This window comes from Gossypium arboreum, chromosome 13, assembly GCF_025698485.1.
Source record: "Gossypium arboreum isolate Shixiya-1 chromosome 13, ASM2569848v2, whole genome shotgun sequence".
NCBI classification, from domain to species: Eukaryota; Viridiplantae; Streptophyta; class Magnoliopsida; order Malvales; family Malvaceae; genus Gossypium; species Gossypium arboreum.
In genome coordinates, this window is record NC_069082.1 from 34758287 (window position 1) to 34774833 (window position 16547).

Here is a 16547-nt window from a genome sequence, read left to right on the forward strand (position 1 = left end):
ACAGACTTCAAACCACTTATTAGAAATTTCCCAGACAAGCTGCCAATCTGCGTACGAGTTGCATTAAAAATCATATCTTGATTTTTGAAACTTAAAATCCAGTTCCGTAAATTTTCCCCGGAAATAGACTCATATATCTATATGGTAGAATTTTTGTAGAATTTTTGGCCAGGCCAATTGGTACAGTTTATTGGTTAAAGTCGTCCCTGTTCCTGGGTTCGACTACTCTGACCCTTGTGCATTACGACTTAGATATCTCCCTTTACAGAGCTCCAATACTTATGCCGTTGGTTTCTAATGAAACTAGACTCAAAAGGGAATCTAAACATATAAAGCATGACTTCTAATTGTCTCTGATTAATTTAGGGTGAATTTCTAAAGTCGGGACAGGGGATCCAGAAATCGATCTGGCCCTGTTTCACAAGAGTTTAATTATCTCCTAACATACAGCTCATATGGTCATTTCGTTTCTCTATATGAAAATAGACTCATCGAGCTTCGATTACATAATTTATTCATTATTTAATTCCATTCCTACTATTTTTAGTGATTTTTCAATCTCACGTCACTGTTGCTGCCAGCATCTGTTACTAAAGCAACTATGCCTATTTCGTGATTTCTCCTTGATCTAACTAGTAATTCATCATACATATCACAAATTATGATCATGACTAGCCATGCCAAAGGCTAATCATTGTCAAACATCTCCCTACTACACTATTGCCATATCATGAATTTTAACACCAAAAATAATCAACCATGACATATGGCATAAAAATCAATTACCAAGACTTGCATGACCTAACATTATAGAACCAAATCCAACCGAACATTTATGCCATTTTCGCATGGCTAAAAGTTTACATACCAAATTTCAACAAAACATATTAGCCTATACATGCCGAAATGTTCTCCTAGACCGACTAAAAGAAGATACCAAAAGTTGCTAGCTGGTGTGATGACTTCGATGACAGTCCGAGCACGCAAAAAGACGAGTCCAAGAAACCTAAAGTAGGTGACAAGCAAACACCGAGTGAGTATATAACTCGATCAGTCATAAGCATTACATTACCGTTCAGTAATAATATATCATAAGAGAAAATAAATAATGCGGATTAAAATCCTCCATCCATACCCAAAGCGTGCTATAATTCCTTAGGCATTTCATTCGATCTCATACCAAGCCCTACTTTGATATTTCATACATTACACCATATGACATTGGATGCATTTATCTTCAAGTATAATCACCACATAGGTTCAAGACTTACCAAGCTCAATCCCAAATATAAATAAAATGTCTATTCCTCATGAGCTCAAGGTGTTTACTCGTACCGCTGTCCATGATTGACTCGATAAGGCCGCACACTTAGAGCATGTATATTTATTAGAGAATGTATAATAAGCCCGCACACTTAGTGCTTAATAGTCGAACTCGTACACTTAGTGCTATATAATCAAACTCGCACACTTAGTGCTATATAATCAAACTCGCACACTTAGTGCTATACAATTTGAACCCGCACACTTAGTGCCAATCTCATGATCATGAATGTTTACACCCGCACACTTAGTGCCGAAACCAACAACTCAGTACATCTCACCTCTTTTCTTTTTCATTCAATACTTTCATCACCCCATGCATACATGTGTATATATATATTTATCACTCCATTCAGCATCATTACATAGACGTTATGACCATTTAAATTAATACAAAATATATGCTTAATGACTTACCTTGTGTTGGGTAAGACGGTTCCAACTCGGCTACTCGATGATCTTTTCTTTGCCTTTGCTTGATTCTCCTCCTTTAACTCCTTGAGCTTAATCAATAAATCAACTAGTTTAACCACCTTGCTAAATATTTATAATCCAATTACACATGCATATGTATGTTAGTATATTCGGCAACCATCCTCACTAATTACCCATTTAGTCGATTATACACATAATCAAAGGTAACCTCACGAATGGGCATACTTATGTATATATATGTACATACACTTCCGAATGGGCATCACAATTAGATTTAACACCACCTTCATACTCAATTAGATGGCCGAATGTATGTACAATGTCAACTATAACATCATTTAAACATCTAATTTCATCTCATGAACACTTGATCGAATTTTCCTAATCTAGCATATTTTCACATCTATTTGTAACATCATGTAAATCCACATATAACTACATTTCTTAAGTTCCACATCTTAATGCCCATTATAGCCATTCTCATAGTCTAAATCTAAAAAATCAGCACATCCACCTTTCAACCATGTTAGCCGAATACTCATTCTCTTCTTAGTCCTAAATTCGCACCTCCAACAAAGTGACTTAACAACTTCAACTTTCATGCTAACATAACAAGCAATTTAACACATACATATAACTAACATGTTAATAGCATCAAGGTATCAACTAAAATTTTAAGCTTCTTAGTCAAAGCCTAACTCTTCGACAACCCCAAATCCAACCATGGGATAGATAGAATTTAGACTCATCACCCAAAGGTTGTGTAAACTTCCAAAAATATCATTGAACATACCTTGATCTAAAGGACCACCTTGGCCGAATCTTGCTTCCTCTTCTTCCTCTAGTTACGACAATTGCAAAAGAAAGAAAACATGAACACTCCTTCTTCCCTCCTTATTAAGCATTCAAACTCCCTCATTTTCATGCCACAACATCAAACACTCCTCCTAGATACAAGCAATGGCCGAACTTCTTCAAAAATTTTCTCCCTTTCTTTTTCTTGGTTTTTCGGCTAGGAGATGGCAAGTATGAACACCCCTTTTTTTTTTGTTCACTTTCCTATTATTATTCCCATCATTTGTTAACTAAAAAGAAAACATATTAAATTAGAATGAGTGGAGCATCATCACTCCTTGGCCGGCCACCATGTATTTTATGGGTAATTTGACATGCAAAGCCATGCTTCCTCTCCCTATTATTAATTACTCCTTATAATTCATCTATCATCTTTTCTAACTTCGTCAACTAGGTCCTTTTCGAATTAATTCACATTCCTAAAGCTAATATTAAGCATTTAATTTCTCATATATTCACTGTCACACAAAAATTTATGTAATTAAAACACAAAAATAAATTTTTGGCTCGGTAATGTGGTCTCGAAACCACATTCCGACCAGGGTCTAATTAGGGTTGTCACAATCATTTTCAACAATCATATAACATTTCACAACCTGTTCATTTCCTGAAAAACTATATTAAATTAACCTTAGATTCTTGGGACAAAATTACTTCACTAGCTATAGAGAATCTGCAAAAAATGTTGGATCTCAACCATCGATAAGGTATCCAACACCGGTACATAGTGCTTGATACAATATAATCAGTAGTACAAAATACCTGATAATATAGTCATCGGTACATAGTACCTAATATAATACAATCACTGATACATAGAACTTGATACTTTAAAACCCAAATGACATGTCATTTGTATCCTAATCCTTCACTCAGTCCACACGTGCCTTTAATCCTCGTATTCAATCCATTTTCAATCTTTGTAGTCATATACTCAGCTTTCTATTTCCGATAACAATCCACATGCATTTATGGTGAGTTATCATCATATACACATCATTCAATCATATCATAACTTCGATCAGTCAATACTATTCATCTATTCACTATTATCATTTAAATTTCTTATTTTACAATTCAGTCTGATAGAGGACGTAGTAATAAAAATTACACTTGTATATATATAAAATTAATAGGTATAAACACACAATTCAAACATAATAATAGAATACAGCAAGTTTCATATGAACTTACTTGGAAAACAACCAACGAGAAGTTGAGGACCAATCTGTAATCTCTTCTATTTCTCGATTATTATCCGATTGATTTATATCCTGATCTACAATAATTCATTTTCAATTATCAATTCCAATTACCTCATAACATCCTATTCAAGGCATATGACAACTTAATTTCATTTTACACAATTTTCCTAAAGTTTTATATTTTATTCAATTTAGTCCCTAAAACCAAAACTATCATAATTTTTTCATTAAAGCCTCATTTTTCATTTTGATTTCAATTTCATCCTTCTATAACCCTCTAGAAACATAAATTATAGAAATTTCATATCAATTTTGACATATTCACATTTTAGTCCCTATACTCAAAATTAACAAAATTGACTTCACAAATTAGTCCCTAATCATTTCCAAACTTACAAATCTACCATTTAATGAAAAAATACCAAAATTCATCAATGATAATATTTTGAAATTTTGAAATTTTTATGATTTAATACCCGAGCTAACTAGATTAAGCTACAACGACCTCGAAAACATAAAAATTATAAAAAACGGGTTTAAAATTATTTACCATGCATGGACCAAAGAGCTTGAAGCTTAACAATGGTTGTTTGTTTGTTCTCCTTTGAGATTTTTATGATAAAGGTGGATGAATGAACTTAATGCCTTTTTTATCCATTATACATATAATAATAATCTTATTAATATTAACATTATTTTATTAACAAAATTCACCTACCGTCCACTATCTTTATAAAATGAGGTTTAATTTTAAATTTAAACCTTGGTTTGTTTACTATTTCAATCCTTTAACAATTAAAATTTATAATGATTAACTTTTACTAGTTTTATGATTAGTCCTTATACCATAATTAATCACTAATTTTGTAAAATTACCTATTCAAAATTTAATTCACTTATACAATAACTCCATAAATATTTTTATTACGGTCTCAGTTTATGAAAATAAGATCTGAGTCTCATTTTCCAAAACCACTAACTTTTCAATCGATACACTTGTACCTTGACTAACTTTCCACATAACTAAAATTATTAGACCAAAAATTAGTATAATACTATAATAACTTCATAATATTAATAAATTATATTTACCGACTCGATCATCAGAAACTAAAGTTCCAAAACTATCGTTTCTTGTATTGTTGAAAATCAAGTTGTTACAGTTTGACTGGGAAAATGTATTAGAGTTTAACTAGGAGAAGTAACTCGGTCGAGTGGGCAACACGTCTCCACATCGTGATGCCGCTATCGGCTCATCGAGACATCCATCTTCATGTCATCGAGACGTTGCGTTACTTTTCATTGGGACGTTGTAGTCGTGTTGTTAAGACGACGATTCTTCCTTGTCACAATGTCAACTTTGTTTCTCTGAAATGCAAGGCAAACTTCCACAAATCTCCACCTTGACTCATATTTTTGAAAATCCTCCTTTTCCAAATCTCACCAAGGGCCTAACTCAATCTCTATCAAATTTTTACCGAGTCAAAACAACGCTTGAACTTGGAAATTGGAATATTTTTCTGTCATCATGTATGTTGGATTGTTTTTTATGCCGATTTTATGAACCTAAACATCTCCTTGAGTGATCACCTCTCGAAAAAAGTGGTAACGAATATCTATATGCTTTGTTCTTTCATGATGCATCTGGTCTTTCATGCGATGTATGGCACTTTCACTATCACAATATAAGAAAATTTTGTCATTTTTATCAACCAGCTCCCTGAATAGACCTCTCAACCAAATGGCTTTTTTCACAGCCTTTGTAATAGTCATATATTCAGCTTCGTAGTTAATAAAGCCACAATGGCTTGAAGGGTGTCTTTCCAACTAATAGTATTATTTTTAAAAGTGAACAAACAACCATAAGATATCTTCTTTTGTTTAGGTCTCCGACATAATCCGAATCTATATAGCCAACTAAACCTTCTAAACATCTTCCAAAGCCCAAACATGTATTGAAAGTCCCCCTCAAATATCTTAAAATCCACTTCACAGCTTACCAGTGTAATTTGTCAAGTTTGGCTATATATCTACTTACTACACTAACAACATGTGAAATATCAAGATGAGTACAAACCATTGCATACACTAGGTTCTTGATTGGACTAGAATAAGGAACCGAGAACATGTACCTTTCTTCATCTTCAGTTTGTGGTGAACCTGAAATTAAAATTCTAAAGTGGGCAACTAAGAGAGTACTAACTGATTTGGAGTCTTGCATCCCAAACCGTTCGAAAATCCTTTCAATGTACTTCTGTTATGACAGAAATAATTTTTCGGAGTGTCGATCTCTCAAAATTTCCATCCCTAAAATTTTCTTGATTGCACCAAGATCCTTCATCTCAAACTTAGATTTAAACATGGTTTTAAGTCGTTTAATTTTGGATGGATCCTTAGTCGTGATTAACATATCGTTAACATAAATTATAAAATAAATATATGATCCATCATCTAAATGTTGTAAATAAAAACAACTTTCTTTCTTACTTCAAAAGAGACCAATATCTATCATAAAGGAGTTGAACTTCTTGTACCATTAACGAGGAGATTGCTTCAGGCCGTATAATAATTTCTAAAGAAGACAAACATGATCTTCCTTTCCTTCAATCCTGAAGCCTTCAATTTGTTACATGTAAATGTACTCGTCTAAATCCTCGTAGAGGAATGCAGTTGTCATGCTTTAACTCGAGGTTGTTTGAAGCAAAAAGAGCTAACAATGCCCGAATGGATGTATGCTTCAAAACTGGAAAGAAAACATTATGAAAATCAATTCCCTCCACTTGACTGTAACCTATTGCGACCAACCTCGCCTTATATCTCGTGTCACCTTGACCCGAACCTTCCTTCCTTTTGAACATCCATTTGTCACCAACTATTTTCTTTCCGGTGGATGGTTTAACAAGTTGACATGTCTCATTCTTATTGAGAGACTTCATCTCTTCTTCCATGGCAAAAAGCCACATGATAGAATTAGAAGCCTGAACTGCCTCTGAATATTTCAAAGGGTCGGTTGAATCGATGCTCGCCGTAACCACTTAGAGCATATGCCATGAGATTTTCTTTACATTATTTCTGAAGTGGTTTGATCCTCACATTTTTCTGTCTAACTTGAAATTTTAAAGTTTAGATATAGGGGTTTCTAATTGAGATGGAGATGACTTGAAAACCTTTTACTGCATTGAAGAAATAATGGTTTTGATATTTATGCTTGCCATCGTGACATAGCAATTTTCCTCATTGGGGTGTTGTCTCTGTTCATCATGGCATTGCGACAATAGTCTTTATGATGTCATGACGTCACCATTTGTTTTGGTACTTGACTCCACCTTGCTCGTAACACTTGGATTTTTTTGTGTTGTTGTGACCCAGTGACCCCTTTTTGGACAAAATCATTAATGTTTCATCAAATGTAACCTCTCTGTTGACGATGATCTATCTCGTTTCTTGGCACCATAAAATTTTGTTTTGACTGCAAAACCCAAAAATTGCACTTTACCGCCCTTGGTCCAAGCTTTCCCTGACTAACTTGAGCATATCTAGGACAATCAAATACTTTGAGATTAAAGCAATTAGGAGATTACAGGATCAAATCTCTTCGGGAACCTTTCCATGTAAAACTCGATGTGGAGACCGGTTTACTAAATAGCTTGTGAGATTAACTACTTCGGCCCAAAACTCCTTTTCTAAACCTGCATTGGAAATTATACATTGGATTCTCTCAAGTAATGTTTTGTTCATTTGTTTGGCTACACCATTCTGTTGCAGGGTACTAACAATTGTAAGATATCTTTCAATCCTTTCCCATTTGAAGAAATCATTAAATTTGATTAAATAGAGCTCGAGCCTATTATTTGTTCTGAATTATTTTACGGACTTCTCAGTTTGTTTTTTAAGTAGGGTCTTCCATTATTTAAAGATCTCGAAGACTTCATTTTTATGCTTCAAGAAGTATACCCAAACTTTTCTAGAGTGGCCATCGATAAAATTTAAAAGATATCTGCTACCTCCTTTGGAGATGACTAAATCCAGACCCCATAAATCAGAATGGATGTAATCTAGGGTCCCTTTACTCCTATACACTGCCATATCAAAGCTGACTCAGCCTTGCTTCCCATAAATGCAATATTCATAAAAATCTAACTTTTCAACTCCGATGCTTGTGAGAAGACCTCTTTTGCTCAAAACGGCCATAACCTTTTCATTCATATGACTAAGTCACATGTGCTACAGCCAAGTTGATTTAAAATCTGAAACGAGTAGATGTTTTCACGTCATCACGATGTCAGGTAAGTCGGGACATGGTGATGACTTATAAGCTTTTTCTTCAAATCAGCCACATGTCTGACATTTGACAGTGTCCGAATAATTCCATAGTTCATCATGATTTGTACTATTTTGATTCTGGTTGTCTTACATGGAAAATTATGACATTCTGCTTTAATGTGACCGCTCTTTTTACAATAGCCACATTTCTTGTCGTGGTTCATTGACTTAGATCTCACCTGTGATCTTCTCTGACCTGAATCCTTAGATTGTTTCCTTCCTCTAGTAATCAAAACCTAGGTTTGCCTATCTGACTTGTTTTTTAAATCTAACTCGTTATCAAGTTTATCCTTACTCAAAAGATTTCTCTTCATGTCTTCAAACGAGTCTCTCTCTACCGTAAATTAAGGTTTCCTTGAAAGTTTTGTATGAATGGGGCAAAGAACAAAGCAATAACATTGTACCAGTCCAGTTTAGACCCTAGTCAGAATAGTGGTTTCGGGACCATAAATCTGAGTCAAAAAATATTTAAATATTATTTTTCGTGCTTATAATATGTGAATTGACATGTGAGAAAATTTCGTGTGAAAATTTTATTATTTGTATGCTTAATTTGTAAAAAGGACCTAATCGCGTATATTGTAAAAGTGGCCTTCTATTTGCTAAAGTGCCTATTTGATATGTGTTTATAATTGAGACGTCCTTATGTTGATATTTGACCATTAGAAGTATGAATGGACATTAGTGACCATTTATTTATATGAATGATATGTTTTAATATATGGGTAAAATGGTAAAATGCATATTAATGTTAATTAAAATAAACTAAAAGCATGAAATAAGGTTATTATGTGTTATTATTGCCGAAAATTGTTGAAAAAAAAAAGAAAAAGAACTCTAGGGTTCGGCTAAGGAAATCTATGATTAAGGTATGGTTTTGACTCAGTTTTTGATAATTTCTACGTTTTTGTAATTGTTGCTTTGTATACTATCAAGCCCATGTCTTAATTTCTAATTTTGTTGATGATTTTGAGTTGATCCATTGATGAAATTATAAGCTTTGTGAAGTTAGTTGTTGGTAAATGAAAGATATGTTTTGGGTTAACATATTTTGTATTTGAATTTTTTTTTATGAATTTGAGTAATTTGGACTAAATTGTGAAATTTGTAAATTGAGGAACTAAAATGTGAAATAAATGAAATATGTGGACTTGTATGAGTGCTATGAATATTCGGCTAAGCATAAGTATATGCAAATTTTGTGTATTTTGTGATTTTTGTGATTAGGGACTAAATTGTCAAAATATGAAAATATGAGGGCTAATTTTTAAAATTCTATAAATATGTGTTTGTGGATTGATTTGAATGATTTGGTGAATAAAAGAGTTAAATTTGAATTTATATAGATCAAGAACTAAAGAAAACGGAATTAGATTGAGGAAAGTGGAAAGTCGTCAAGTAGCCGATTACGTCTATCCAAATCCGTACGAGGTAAGTCTATATACAAATAAATATGTTATGAATTGAATTACTATCAATTATATGCTATTGAACTATGATGAATGAATATATGAGTTAAGAAAAATGAGACATCCAAGAAAGTATCGACAAAGTTTCGATGTCTAAAAAGTCCCGTACGAACCTTAGGAATAGTTAGGATACATATGTCATGACATAGGATCCGATATGTGTTATCGTGTAAGACCATGTTTGGGACGTTGTCATCGACTTATGATTTACATGTAAGACCATGTCTGGGATGTTAGCATCATATTTGATTTTGTGTAAGACCCTATCTGGGATAGTGGCATCGATATTTGATTACATGTAAGACAACGTCTGGGACGTTGGCATTGTACGAGTTTTTCGAGCTATCCGTGTATCTTTATGATTCTGAAAGGTTCAACGGGCATTCCAAGAAAATAGATGACTATGTGAATTTGTATCCGACTCAGGTACGTTTGAATTGTATACCATGTTTGAGAATGAAAGGTAAGTATATGTACCTTGGTGAATATATGATATAAGTATGAGTTGCTATGAGAATGAGTTATGATATGTAAATATGAATTATGTTTAAATGAAATATAAGAGATATATGACTAAGTGAATGTATTTTGTCTTAAATTATATAAATAAATTGATTTTATTTGTTAAGTTTATTTGTATATGGCTTACTAAGCTTTTGAAAGCTTACTTTGTGTGTGTTTGCATTATTTTATAGATATCGTAGCTATCAGGAGCTCAGGGATCATCGAGGATCTTCACCACACAATCGAACTCTATTTTGGTACGTTCTGAAAATGTATATATTGTAGGATGGCATGTATAAGCTAGAGGAATTTGGATATGTTTTGTAATATATATATATATATATATATCATGCCATGTGATATGGCTAGTTTATGGTTGAACTTTTGGTTTGATTTTTGGTATATGATATGTGATGCAAATTATTCTTATGTGATGTGTTTATGAATGGCTAAAAGAATTGGTCAATTTGGTAAGTTTTTATTTGTGCTTATTATAGAATTTGGTAAAGTTCTGGCATGAGATTTAATTGTGTGAATAGAGATTATGAAACCTATGTTTTGGTATGATTTTGGCTTAAGAATTGGTATGTTTTGGGTTGTATATTAAGTATGTAATTGATGAATTTATGGCATGAAAGATGTATGTTTTGGTTGTGAACTGGTTGAGAATTTGGTATAAAATGACTTTGGTTTTATGCTGGTAAGGAGGACCCTTAATGGGTGGCAATTTGGCCTTAAAAATGGCCTATTTTTGCCCACACGAGCAGCGACATGGGCGTGTGTCTTATCCGTGTTGCTCGAGAGCCATTTCAAAATGAGCTTGGGAAGACCACACGGTCGCATACGCTGGAGTGTGCTAGGCCGTGTGGCCAAGTCAGTTTCCACCATGAGCTAGACACACAGGCGTATGGTTAGCGGCATGGCCAAGTCAATAGCCTCTCTAATTTTCACACGACCTGGCACACAGGCGTGTCATGTGGTCGTGTGGATAAGTCAGTATGTATGCCCTTTTTTGACACAGCTTAGAAACACGGGCGTGTCTAAACTCATGTGAGGCACACGGCCTGTTCACACAGGCGTATGACTTGTACAACTTTGAAAAATGTTCAAGTTTTGAAAAATTTTGTATGAGCTTGGTTTAGTCCTGACCCCTTTTTAAAGCATGTTTAAGGTCTCGATGACCTATATAAGGGACTCTATGATAATGTTTGACTATGATTGTGGATGTTGTTTATGAATTGTTCGTAAAAGATTTGATTTGTCCGGTAACGCTTTTAACCTTAGTCCGGCGACGAATACAGGTTAGGGGTGTTACAAACATAGTCTGATCTTTGTCATTTATGTGGACTTCAACATTCTTCATTTCATTAAGGAGAGTGACAAATTCATTTATGTGAACCCTAATAGATTTATCTTCTACCATTCGGAATGTGTACAATCGTTGTTTTAACACTAAGCGATTTGCAAGGGACTTGGTCATATAAAGGGTTTCCAATTTCCTCCATAGGGCTGTTGTAATCTTCTTTGAAAGTACCTCATGCAATACATTTTAGTGAGGCACAATTGAATTGTTGATAATGCTTTCTCATCAAGTTCCTCCCACTCTATCTAATTCGCTTGTGCGAGCTTTTTCCCTGTAACGATCTTTTTCTAACTATTCTGAACCCGAATTATCGTCATTCGAACTTTCCACAAGTTGAAACCGATATCATACGTTAATGAAATCAAACCAAGCTTTGATACCATTTTTGGGGTCAAACACAAATAATGCAATGAACACGAACGAAAATCAAGAAAATAGGACACAAATATTTATGTGGAAAAACCCCTTTGAAGAGGATAAAAAAACCATGGGCAAAGAAAACTTTACTAAAACGGAAAAAGTCAAAAAGGAGATTACAAGATAGAGAAACAAATAAACTATAAACCCAAAATACAAAGATTCTCCAAAATTCTCACAAATTCTCTCTTAATTTTGTTGTTGTTATTCTAAAACTATCTAAGGTTTCTAAGAGACCTATTTATAGGTTAAATTTCATGTACAAATATTATTAAAACATCCTTAGAACAATCAGAGTTTCACTAGGAGAAGAAACCCAATTGAGTGGGGAACACATCGCCACATCGTGACGTCGCTATCCGCTCGTCCATCTTCATGTCATCAAGACGTGGTGTTACTTCTAGTCAAGACGCCGTGGTCGCATTGTCTGGATGACAGTTCTTCCTCGTCAAACTTTTTATGCTAATTTTAATTTTATATTGGTGAATAAATACTAAAATATATTATTATATTATATTTATTAAATAAGAGGAAAGATAAATATGGTAGCTTGAACATCAAAATATCATTTAAATTCAATTTCAAACAAAATACCAACACAATCATCATTTGATATTAATCACATATTAAGAATATCAAATATATATAACATGGCAGATATATAAGTTCCTATAAATAGGAAAATAAAGAAAGAAAGAAAGAAAACACCAGCTATGGGTCAAAACATTTATTAAAGGGAGACCTCACTACGGTTGGATTGTTATTAAGTAAACTAAGCGGGTTAGGGTTGGTCTCTTGAAACACCATGTGGGGCAAATGTCAAAATATCTAGAGTATCTCCTTTTCTTTTGGTATAAATGTCCCTTTTTAATATTTCTTTTAACTTTCAATAAAAAAATTTAAACTTTCATTGAAGTGTTTTACAGTTATTCTCCTTCATTAAGCATTCAACTATTGCAATCCTTCACCCTAAAGTAGGGGTGAGCGTTTGATTGAATCGAATCGAATCGAATGAAAAAATTTTGAGTTAATCGAGTTGACGAATCATTTTTTATCATCCTAATTTGATTTGAAATTTTCTCGAACCGAGTCGAGTGAGATGAAATTCAAATCGAATCAAATTGAATATATTTGTTCGAGTTAAATTTTAAAAAATAATGTTGGATCCTTGTAACCACTGTCACCCATCGTAATAAAATTTGCCCACCTTAATCAAATTTTTTATTAACTTACATCACCTCATAATTCATTTATTAATCTTTTATATACGGGTTAGCTTCTTTGCTTGCTTAGTTGTTTCAATTATCTTCAGATTCTTGTCACTATGTATTTGAATTAAAAATATATTAAATGTAAAAATGTGATTTTTAATAAAAGTTATTTTAAAGATAAAATGTGAAATTGATACCAATATAAAATTTTAACACGAATATTTTATGGCATAATTAATAATTCAATTTTAATATAAATATTCAACATGACTAAACAATTCAATAATATAAATAATATAAAATGTGAAGTTTAATTTAATAATATAAATAGTAGATATAAATAAAATTATTACTATTTATGTTTAGTTTAGTTTTTGGATAATTTTGATTTTTTATTTGAGAGTAAAGGGTGAGAAGTAAAAGTTAGGAGGAAAATAAAAAGTTTTGGGGAATAAAATTTTCAAGAAAAGTAAATAGGGGATAGTAAAACTTTGGAGGGAAAATATTAAAAAAATTTTGGGGGGGTTATGGGTTTGGGGTAGATGGGAGGTGGGATTGGAAGAGTGTAAAAGTTATAGAGGGAAAGTAGGAGGGAGAAAAAATTTTGAGGGAAAAGAAAAAGTTTTAAGGGTTTTGGGGAGTAAATTTTTGGTGGGAAATGGATTTTGGGTAGATTGGGGGGTTGTGAAGGGAGAGGAGTAAAAGTTTTGGGGCGAAAATGGGAAAGAGTAAAAGTTTTGAGGAAAAAGTAAAAAGGTTTGGGAGTTTGGGATAAAAATGTAAAATATTATTGTTTGATATTCGAATTATTCGAATTATTCGAATTCGAAAACTCAACTCGATTCGAACTAGAAATTCGAAAAAAAATTCGAGTTGACTCGAATAACTCGATTTGTTTAACTCAAAATTCGATTTTTTATTTTTATTTTTTCTAGTCAAATTGAGTTTTGCTCACCCATACCCTAAAGAGTCCAACTATCTCAATTCTCGTTTTGGTTGACACCTCCATCAATGAATGCTACTGGTAAACTCATGTTTTTCTTCCTTTTGATTCCCAGTCTAGTATTTGAGAATAAACCTTGAACTAGTTGTCTAAATAAAGCCCCCAAGATTTCAAACTTTCTTTGATCGAATCTTCACCGCCAATGGTTTGATAACCACACAACTCCAACTAAGATCTTTTATCATCTCATATAACTCTTAACCATTTAGATCTAAATAAGGTCCCTCCAAACCTTACAACATCAAAGAAACCCAAATAGGTTCCAAAATTTTTCCTTTTGTGTTTTGAAAAGTCAAAAATACATTTTTTTTCCATGTGTTGTATTTATAATAATATGAATGGGAAGATGCTAAGTATTTATAACTGATTCAAACTTTAAATCAAAATTTAAACCAATATTTATTTTGTTAATTATTATTTTAAATCTCTGAACTTATAAGTTTATTTCAAATTTGTTTATTTTATCTCGTTAAAAAATAATTGTTGGGATACATTTTGTTTTTAAAAATAAAGAATATTAATAAAAAATTGTTAGGACAATTTCCATGTAAATAAGATTTAAATACATATGTTGAGGTACTTAAATGTGATAGGATAATTTTATAATTAAATTAAATTTAATTTAATCTAATAAGTATGTTGTTGGTTAAATATCATATACTTATAATTATTAGAACTTTTGTTTAATAATATAAAATTCATATAATTAGTTAAATATCATATATGTATAATTTTATATTATTGTCTTATGAATTGAATAATAAAATAATAATTATGATATTTTAATAAATTCAATATGATTAACTTATTATTTAAAATATATGATATTTTATGATAAATAAGTTAATCATATATTTTCATGACACTAAGTTAAAATATATCATTAATAAGTGTATAAATTAAAATTTATGTGATTATATCAATATTTTCATATAATTATTATGCATTAATTAAATTGTAATTTAGGGTCAAATTCAATATTATCAAATATATACAAATGTATTCAGTAATTATATTAATCACCTGTAATATTATGCATCGCTTATACAATTGAAATAATAATTAAATTAAATGTTTTGTATAAATTATTGAATACATATATTTGATAATATTGAATTTCACCCTAAGTTACTATTTAACCAAGACATAATAATTATATGAAAACATTGATATAATTGCACAATTATTTAATTTATAAACTTATCAGTTAAAATTAAAACTATTAAATAATAGTGTATGTATTCAATATAAAATATTTATTTCATTCAAAAATCCTTATGATGTATTTTTATTTAATACTAAAGAGTTAATCATATTGAATTTATTCTTAATATAAAATTATAATTTTATATATTCTTTAATTTTTATACACTAAATTATATTCTTTTAAAATTTTTAATAATATTATATTGAATACATTAATAATAAGTATACTTATTATGATATTTAAATATCATGAATGTATTGTATGTGATAAAGTGAATGATAGAAATTTCAACACCCATTTCTATTAGTTCAGTACTATTAGGCACAATGTCACCTCACTAAACGAATGGAAGGAGTTCGAAGGAGTTGTGGTTATGGCAATGGTATCGATGTAGGAGCTTTAGGGTCCAAGGGAGGTTTATCTTTAGGTTGGAAAGACAACTATTTAGTTACCTTGAGGAGTTTCTCTCAATATCATATTGATGTTATTATTCAAGACGATGAGGAGGGATCTTTGTGGAGGTTCACGGGTTTTTATGGGAACCCAGAGGAACAAGATAGGAGCTTGTTATGGAATTTATTCAAAAAATTGGGTCAAGATCAAACAATTCCTTGGCTGGTTGTAGGGGATTTTAATGAGATTACTTACTCATTTGAAAAGAGAGGTGGACGTCTCTGATCAAAAAGATAGATGCATGAATTTCGTTCAATGTTAGAATATTGTGAGTTAAGTGACTTGGGCTTCATTGGTAGATAGTTCACATGGGAAAGGGGTAGGTTGGCATCAAACAACATCAGGGAGAGGCTTTGTAACAGCCCGATTTTGGGCCTAGTCGGAATAGTGGTTTTGGGACCACAAATCCAACGAGGAAAAAATATTATTTTTATTATTGTTTTATGGTCTACAATTTCACAAAATGATTTCCTGAAATTTTCATTTGAAAATTTTGACGTTTGGGCACTCAAATTAGTCAAAAGGACTAAATCATAAAAAGTGAAAAAGTTGAGTTCTACATGCTAGAGGTGTCCAATTGTTATGAAATTTTAAATTGAAGGTCCTTATATGGTAATTAGACCATTGGTTAAGTTGGTGGACAAAAAGGGACATGGTTAGGCTTGTTTCCAAAGTTTTTCATTAAGGGCATTTTGGTCATTTAGTTATTAAAATGAATTAAAAATAAAAACAAAAACAAAAGCCCAAAAATTTGTCCATCTTCCTCCTTGGCCGAAATT